The sequence below is a fragment of the Clarias gariepinus genome, chromosome 8 (assembly GCF_024256425.1).
Source record: "Clarias gariepinus isolate MV-2021 ecotype Netherlands chromosome 8, CGAR_prim_01v2, whole genome shotgun sequence".
Classification (NCBI taxonomy): domain Eukaryota; kingdom Metazoa; phylum Chordata; class Actinopteri; order Siluriformes; family Clariidae; genus Clarias; species Clarias gariepinus.
In genome coordinates this window covers 21,006,339-21,014,823 of record NC_071107.1, presented here as the reverse complement: position 1 = coordinate 21,014,823, position 8,485 = coordinate 21,006,339, and the positions used below count along the sequence as shown (strand labels likewise).

Genomic DNA, 8,485 nt, shown 5'->3' with positions numbered 1-8,485 from the left:
TCCTTTCCACACTCTCCGTTGCTCTGGACTGTTGACCCCAAGTACTTAAAATCCTGCACCTTCTTTACCTCTGCTCCCTGTAGCCTCACCGATCCTCCTGGGTCCTTCTCATTTACACACATGTATTCCGTCTTGCTGCGGCTAACCTTCATTTCTCTGCTTTCCAGAGCATACCTCCACCTCTCCAAATTTTCCTCCACCTGTTCCCTGCTCTCGCTACAGAGCACAATGTCATCTGCAAACATCATAGTCCATGGGGACTCCTGTCTTACCTCATCTGTCATCCTGTCCATCACCAGAGCAAACAAAAAGGGGCTTAGAGCCGATCCTTGATGCAGACCCACCTCCACTTTAAACTCTTCTGTCACACCTACAGCACATCTTACCACTGTCTTACAGCTCTCATACATGTCCTGCACCACTCTAACATACTTCTCTGCCACTCCAGACTTCCTCATACAATACCACAGCTCCTCTCTTGGCACCCTGTCATACGCTTTCTCTAAATCTAAAAAGACACAATGCAACTCCCTGTTACCTTCTCTGTACTTCTCCGCCAGCATCCTCAAAGCAAATACTGCATCTGATGTACTCTTTCTAGGCATAAAACCATATTGCTGCTCACAAATGCTCACCTCTGCCCTTAACCTAGCTTCCACTACTCTTTCCCACAGCTTCATTGTCTGGCTCATTAGCTTTATACCTCTATAATTGCCACAGCTTTGCACATCTCCCTTGTTCTTAAAAATTGGCACCAATACACTTCTCCTCCATTCCTCTGGAATCCTCTCACTCTCCAAGATCTTGTTAAACAAACTTGTCAAAAACTCTACTGCCACCTCTCCTAAGCACTTCCATACCTCCACAGGTATGTCATCAGGACCAACAGCCTTTCCACTCTTCATCCTCTTCAACGCCCTTCTCACCTCACTTCTACCAATATTTGCTACTTCCTGTTCCACAACAGTCACCTCTTCTACTCTTTGTTCTCTTTCGTTTTCCTCATTCATCAACTCCTTAAAATACTCCTTCCATCTTCCCATCACCCTCCTGGCATCTGTCAGTACATTTCCATCTCTATCTTTAATCACTCTAACCTGCTGCACATCCTTCCCATCTCTATTTCTCTGCCTTGCCAACCTGTACAGATCCCCTTCTCCCTCCTTACTGTCTAGCCTAGCATACAAGTCCTCATATGCTCTTTGTTTGGCCTTTGCCACCTCTACCTTCACCTTACTCTGCATCTCCCTGTACTCCTGTCTACTCTCTTCAGTCCTCTCAGTGTCCCACTTCTTCTTAGCTAGCCTCTTTCCCTGTATACACTCCTGGACTTCCTCATTCCACCACCAAGTCTCCTTGTCCACTTTCCCCTTACCTGATGATACACCAAGTACCCTCCTACCTGTCTCCCTGATCACATTGGCTGTAGTTGTCCAGGCAAATGAAAGCCCCTCCTGACCACCCATAGCCTGTCTCAACTCCTTCCTAAAGACTTCACAACATTCTTCCTTTCTCAGCTTCCACCACTTTGTCCTCTGCTCTGCCTTTGTCCTCTTCGCCTTCCTCACCACCAGGGTTATTTTACACACGACCATTCTGTGTTGTCTGGCTACACTCTCCCCTACCAACACTTTGCAGTCACTGAACTCTTTCAGGTTACAACGTCGACACAAGATGTAGTCGACCTGATTGCTTCTGCCTCCACTCTTATATGTCACCCTATGTTCCTGCCTCTTCTGGAAGAAAGTGTTTACCACTGCCATTTCCATCCTCTTTGCAAAGTCCACCACCATCTGTCCTTCTACATTCCTGTCCTGAAGACCAAACCTGCCCATCACATTTTCATCACCTCTGTTCCCTTCCCCAACATGTCCATTGAAGTCTGCACCAATCACCACTCTTTCACCTTGGGATGCTCTGCACCACTTCATCTAACTCACTCCAGAATTTCTCCTTCTCTTTTAACTCACATCCTACCTGTGGGGCATAACCACTAACAACATTGAACATTATCCCTTCAATTTCCAGCTTCAGACTCATCACCCTATCTGATACTCTCTTCACCTCTAGAACATTCCTTACAAACTCCTCTTTTAGGATAACTCCTACTCCATTTCTTTTCCTATCCACACCATGGTAAAACAATTTGAACCTTCTATCCTTTCTAAGCTTCTATCCTTTCTACCTTTCCACCTGGTCTCCTGTACACAAAGTATATCCACCTTTCTTCTCTGCATCATATCAACTAACTCTCTTCCCTTCCCTGTTATGGTCCCAACATTCAAAGTCCCTACTATCACTCCTAAACTCTTGCCTTTCCTCTTCTCTCTCTGCTTACGAACACGCCTTCCTCCTCTCCTTCTTCGACCAACAGTAGCCCAATTTCCACCAGCACCCTGTAGGTCAACAGCACCAGTGGCGGTCGTTGTTAACCCGGGCCACGACCGATCCGGTATGGGAATTATATTCGTGATTCGCATCATTGATTTGGCAAATGTTTTACGTCGGATGCCCTTCCTGACACAACCCTCTGCATTTATCCAGACTTGGGACTGGCACAAGAAGACACTGGATTGCGCCCCCCCGTGGTTGCATTGATTATGTGCTATCACTATGCTACTCTGATATACTGGAAGGGAAATTATTTCCTAAGAAAATACTTCCCCATTATCCCACCCCAATGTGGACTTGCTATCTATGGACTCATGTCTGCCTAAAAAATAATAAATTAACTGAATTATTCCAGTAATACATAACAGAAATGAGTCACTAAAATATGATTGGGCAATTTTATCGCACATCCCTGGGGTTGAGACATCCTTGAAAACAGATGCCTGTGTTCATTTTTTTCTGATAGCTGTAAATGGGAATTGAACTGGACCTGTCAAACTACATCCAAACTACTGTCCTATAGGCTCCTTGTAAAGCCTGTTATTAAATTGATTTACATTTCCAATTAAGCAATGTTTTTAAAGAATATTTTCCTTTCTTGTGCATTAGACACATAATTAGACTCTTGTCAAAGCTGGTTCTTAAACATTTCTACATGAGCTGCAGAATACTTCATTACTTCGGTTGTTGATCTTTTAATAAGACTTTTCCTGGCAGTCCTGAAATATGTTCTCTGGCCAGTTTAGAATTAACAGATAAATGCAGTGTGACTCACAGAACACCTAAGCAAACAGTAGATGTTTTTGAAGGTGATACAGCGCTTTTGAGTGCTCATGTTGTAAAGCTGGATATGCTTGATTTTTATAAAATTACACAAACCCAGCAACAGAAAGGAACACACTGCCTTTTGGGTGGAAATAAAAACTGCAGCCATATACACATATCAGTCATTATGAAACTGAAAGAAGTGTATTTTTGTTATATGACAATTACTTTTTTGGTAGATTTTTTTAAATAACAAAAACTATGCTAAAGATCATATTCTTAGTATAGAGTATATACTCTTAGCCTATATAGCTTATTCCTAGGTAATATCTAAAATGTAATTTCTAGTGAAAATTTTTGTCTTTGAAGAAACATGCTGAACAAGAACTTGCATATCAGGTTAACTATGCATGTACAAACACACATACAGTTTCATGATGAGGCATCATGAAAGGTGTGGTTTGGACAGTGAATCACGTTTTATCCATTTGCCATTCATGAAATACCAGTTCTTAGCAATTGTTGCCTAGGAATGGGACAAACCCAATAGTTAAACCCAATGTTTAACTCCCAGTACAGAAGCTGATAAAACAAGCATTTTACAAAGTGGGGTCCGGGGACGACCAGGCCTTCTGGAAGCATAACCAGGGGGTATGTAATTATTATTATTATTATTATTATTATTATTATAACATTCTAAAGTAATATATTAATTGGATTTATTATAAGCTAAATCAACAAAGGACCAAAACAGTTCAGCCATAACATGATTATATAGCAGGGTGACAGGCTATAATGGTAGGTATTATCAAACATATGAATAGAGATGTAGAAGTTTTAGAAGTTACAAAAATCACTAAAAAGCAAGACTGGATTAGGAACTTCTTATAGAAGTTGACAACATAGGACCAATATATTTTAAATAAGGGTAAAATATAAAATATGTTATACAGTTATAAAAAGCGTTCACAGAGGAATGAATCAAACGAAAAAATTTATTTGTTGGGGATTAAGTCTATTACAAGGTTATGACAGGAATTTTTCATTAGAACATCTTTAATCCAAAACACCCAAAAAAAAATTCTAGCTGCAAAATTCAATGGGTTAAATAACCTATAATGCTTAATATTGAAAATACTTGTATCTGGAAAACTAAGATGGAAAAACGTAATTATTTTTAATTTGTAAGAGTGATGTGGTATGAATATTAAATAGGTCTAATATAATTAATGGGCCATGGTGGTTTAGTGGTTAGCACTGTGGCCTCGCAGCTCCAGGGTTAATGGTTCAAATTCTGCCTCGGGTCTGTGTGCGTGTAGTTTACATTGGCATTGTGGCCATTTACAGTACCTCCAGGGTTGAGGGTTATATTTCTGACTCAGGTCTGTGTGCATGTTTGGTGGGTTTCCTCCAAGTACTCCAGTTTTCTCCCAAAGACATGTTGATTAGTCTGATTTAGGTTCCGAAATTGCCCCTTGTGTATCATGTGTGTTTTCTTCAATGGATTGGCACCCTGTGCAGGGTGTATCCAACCAGAAGTCTTCTGGGGTCTTCTGGAGTATCCCATGACCCTGTACAGGATAACCATGATAAATGGTTATAAATAATATATGATTAAAAAAAATCTGAACATTGAAAACAAAGTGGCCTACAAATGCTGTCAAGTTGGACCTCACGTGTCCAAAGGATGAAAAGTTCAACAACAACAACAACAAAAAAGCTCTATGTAAGCAGACAGAACACTATTGTTCATATTTGAATATTGAGTATATAATTGTATAGAATTCTGTTTATGAAATAAGTCTGTGCTAAGAAAGATAACACTCACTCATCGACTATACCATTTTATCCTGTATACAAGGTCGTGGGACACAAAGCAGGGTACGCCAGTTAGCCTAATCTGCATGTCTTTGAATAGTGGGAGAAAACAGAGTACTCGGAGAAACCTTACCAAGCACAGGGAGAACATGCAAACTCCATGCACACAGACACAAGGCAGGGATCGAGCCTGGGCACTGGTGGTGCAAGGCGATAGTGCTAACCACTGAGCTACCTTGCCAGCCTATCTACTGTACAAAGCAGACCCTCCCTATGGCTCTAAGCCACAGTGCATTAGAGTCCTGGAACAAAAGCTCCTCGATAAACAGGAGAGGGAGCTTTTGTTCCAGCTGTTCAAAGGTCTCTGTCTAAAACCCATTGTTCTTAATTACCCCTCTCTTTCTACACGTCCAGTTAATCGATCTGAATGCGACTAGTCTAAACAGACACGGATTGGTGTGTGAATCAGATACGACGGTCTAAAAATGTACCAGGTTTCGTGTGCATTACCTGCATGTGTGTATGAGCTACACTTAAAATCTACAAAATTAACTATATAAATATTACAATTATATAAATACTACAAAATCTCTCGTGAGGTCCCTGTGCCAGACTCTCAGGCATCTTATAGGCAGCAGATTCCGACCTGCCTGCCAATTTTCTTGTGTTTTTGAGCGGGTTAAGTTTCCCAAAAAGCGCCAAATGAAAAACAATAGGGCCGTTCACACACACTGACACTTCACACATAGGGCTGATGTCATAGCGTTTGGGCCCGAATAAGAGCCGTTCTGGGCTGAGCGGCTCGCGCATGCGCGGTTTGACGCATTGTTGCTGTTCGTCTGTTAACACGGAAGTCTCGGTGACATGACGCACGCAGTCAGATGGAGACCGTGAAATAAACAAAACACCGCGTTTTCCTCTGGCTACACGGAGAGGTGAGTAAACAAAAAACAACCCGAGTCAAATTTTTTTTTTCTTTTTTAAATTAACGTGCCCTGAACGACGGGTGCTTGTTTTTTTCCATTAGTGTCGAGGAAACTGGTGTAGAACACAAATCCTAAATCACCAGCGAGGAATTAAAGCCCCGACTGACATCGCGTCTCGGGTATTATAGAGCAGTGTTTTTCCCTCTTCGAGGTTGGAAGGAATTTTAATCTCACTGCGATGGCGTCGTCTTCTAACTAATGGTGTCTTTTCTGCTTTTATTGTATATTGTTACAGATAAACCCAGACACAAGCGTTGTCGATGTTTGTTTACGTGTTTTTCTCAACATCGTGAATGTTGGTCCATTTAAGCTTGCAGCAGTGTGTGTGTGTGTGTTTTGTGTCTGATTATTAACTTGCTCGTGTTTGCCTTCGTGAGAGAGTGTTTTGCTGCAGCACTGAGTGTCCATCGTCGCGTTTAAAAATTAAACAAAAGACAAAACAAGAATCAGATAAATTATGAAATCGTAAGAACAATGCATACAAGCTGCAGCTGCAGTGCGCTCGCGCGTGTCCCTGCATTCCTGTGCATCATAAGCCGTACTCTAGTTTACACAGGAAGCTAAGGGTTATAATATAATTGCATGGATCCCCCCACTCCCTTCTGTCCGAGCCCGTCATATCAATCATTTTAAGGCATTGTGCATTAAACTGTCTGGGAGGATTAAGATTACACTACCTTTTTACGACTGTCTGTATAGAAAGAATAGGATTTCCAGACATCTTCATTGTTCATTGCCAGTCTCTGCGTTCATATATTTATCTTCTAGGATGATTATACCTATGCATAAATTGCAAAAATAGGAATGTCCTTGTGATCTCCCCAAGTCATAACAGCCATAACAGTGGTGCACTATGACACCCTTCTGCCAGCAGTACACTAGCGCTTCTATTCCAGCCTTCACTCCCCATCAGTAATCAGTAAGCTCGGGCCAGTCATGACCATCACAAGTTGCCCTCATCAGAGTCACTCAAATCCTTATGCTTGCCCATTTTTCTGCTTTCAACACATCAACTTTAAGAAAAAAAGCTGGTCCTGTAGTGGTCAGGATATGCCAAATGTGATTCCAGGAGGAAAAACTGGGGTCATGGTTGACCAAGGATCATGGGGAACAAAGGCTGGTCCGAAGTTGATCCAATAGAGAAGCTACATTAATGCAGGTTGTAATACAAAGTTGTCAGAACACAAAAGTCAATATTATTTTGGTGGCTAGGAGGGGACTACTCAGTATTAGGCAGTTAGTTATAATTTTATGGCTGATCAGTGTATTGTATGGTTGTCATGTTGAAAATCTGATACGAACCACACACTTATTGTTTTTGACCTTTATTCTAACCACAAGTTGCACACAAGTGTCCAAACTATACCTGTGCTAGGAACTTCTCACTGAAGTAAAAAATAATAACAGTTCTGCATTTTACACTCACTTTTCTTTGTTTTGGTGCAATGCAAAGTATGTTCATGGTCCATATCCTGTCTCTGCTTTTACAGCATTGGAGTTTTCATTCCTTATTCCGCTTGTTTTAGTTTTCATACAAGTTATCCTGAAGGGCCTATCCTGGAAATCTGTTGCTTAATGTCTTCCTTCACTGCCTTTCCATTGTTTTTTGCAAGATGGTCTCTTCTTTTATGTCATGGTATTTTCTTGTTTTTAATGTTTCGTCGACCATCTGTCTAGATAGTCTGGTTATATTTTATATCTTGCTGTTAATCAAAACCCATTGTTAATTCTCTATAATTTCTGTGCATTACTTTTAGTTGTTTTTTTTAAACATATACTTGGCAAACAGCTTGGTTAATAGAAACACAATAGACTTGTTCTTTATTGCCTTTTGGATTGTTAGCATATTTCAAACTATTGTACTAAGAGGAAGTAAGCAAGCATGTGATTAGCAGTGAAGTGGGACACTTTCCAAACTCTGGTCAAAACACAACACACTACCCACGTGTCTGCACTTCTTTAACATTTAACAAAAGCATTTCTAATTATCTAGTCAAGATGGCCATTATTCACAGCTGTTACATTAAAACTGAATTTCTATAGAAATGAAAATGATACAGAGACATAAATAATTTAGCTGTAGTCATTTTGCAAGAGGGGAAACTGGAGTTTAAATTCTTTTAAACGGAAGGGTGTGTCGTGTCAGGATGACTATCAAAGCCTGTACATGGTCACATCTACACGTCCTTCTCTATGGTCAGGATGGACAGCCTTGGGTTCTGTTTTGGGCATGAAGTCACTGAGAACATGGACCGTCCTTGTTTCCTATTTATTGATCAGTCATGGGCACGCAAAAGCTCATTTATGTCTGTGGCTAGCCTGTGTAATTCGATCACACAGAAAAGCTATAATCGAACAAGTGGGCAAAAAATGCTTGGCACAATAGAAAAAAAAAAAAAACACCCAAGACGCCACAGCCCACAGAGAACGAGACCCAGCAGACAAAGAGCTCAAGACTGCTGACCTGGCCTTAAAACTTCCCAGATCCCTGTCCAAATAAGCATCCATGAGATGTGCCGGATGAA

General features: G+C 41.0%; 1 protein-coding gene across 2 annotated transcripts in view; it reads left to right on the top strand.

Annotated features, from left to right (window-relative positions):
• The first annotated feature begins 5,793 nt into the window (after positions 1–5,793).
• The window catches only part of marchf8 (membrane-associated ring finger (C3HC4) 8), a 90,588-nt gene continuing 87,896 nt past the window's right edge, over positions 5,794–8,485 (top strand). For both annotated transcript variants that reach the window (XM_053501627.1, XM_053501628.1), the window contains exon 1: positions 5,794–5,909. The gene's annotated coding sequence lies outside the window, so the exon portion shown is untranslated. The remainder of the gene's footprint in view (positions 5,910–8,485) is intronic.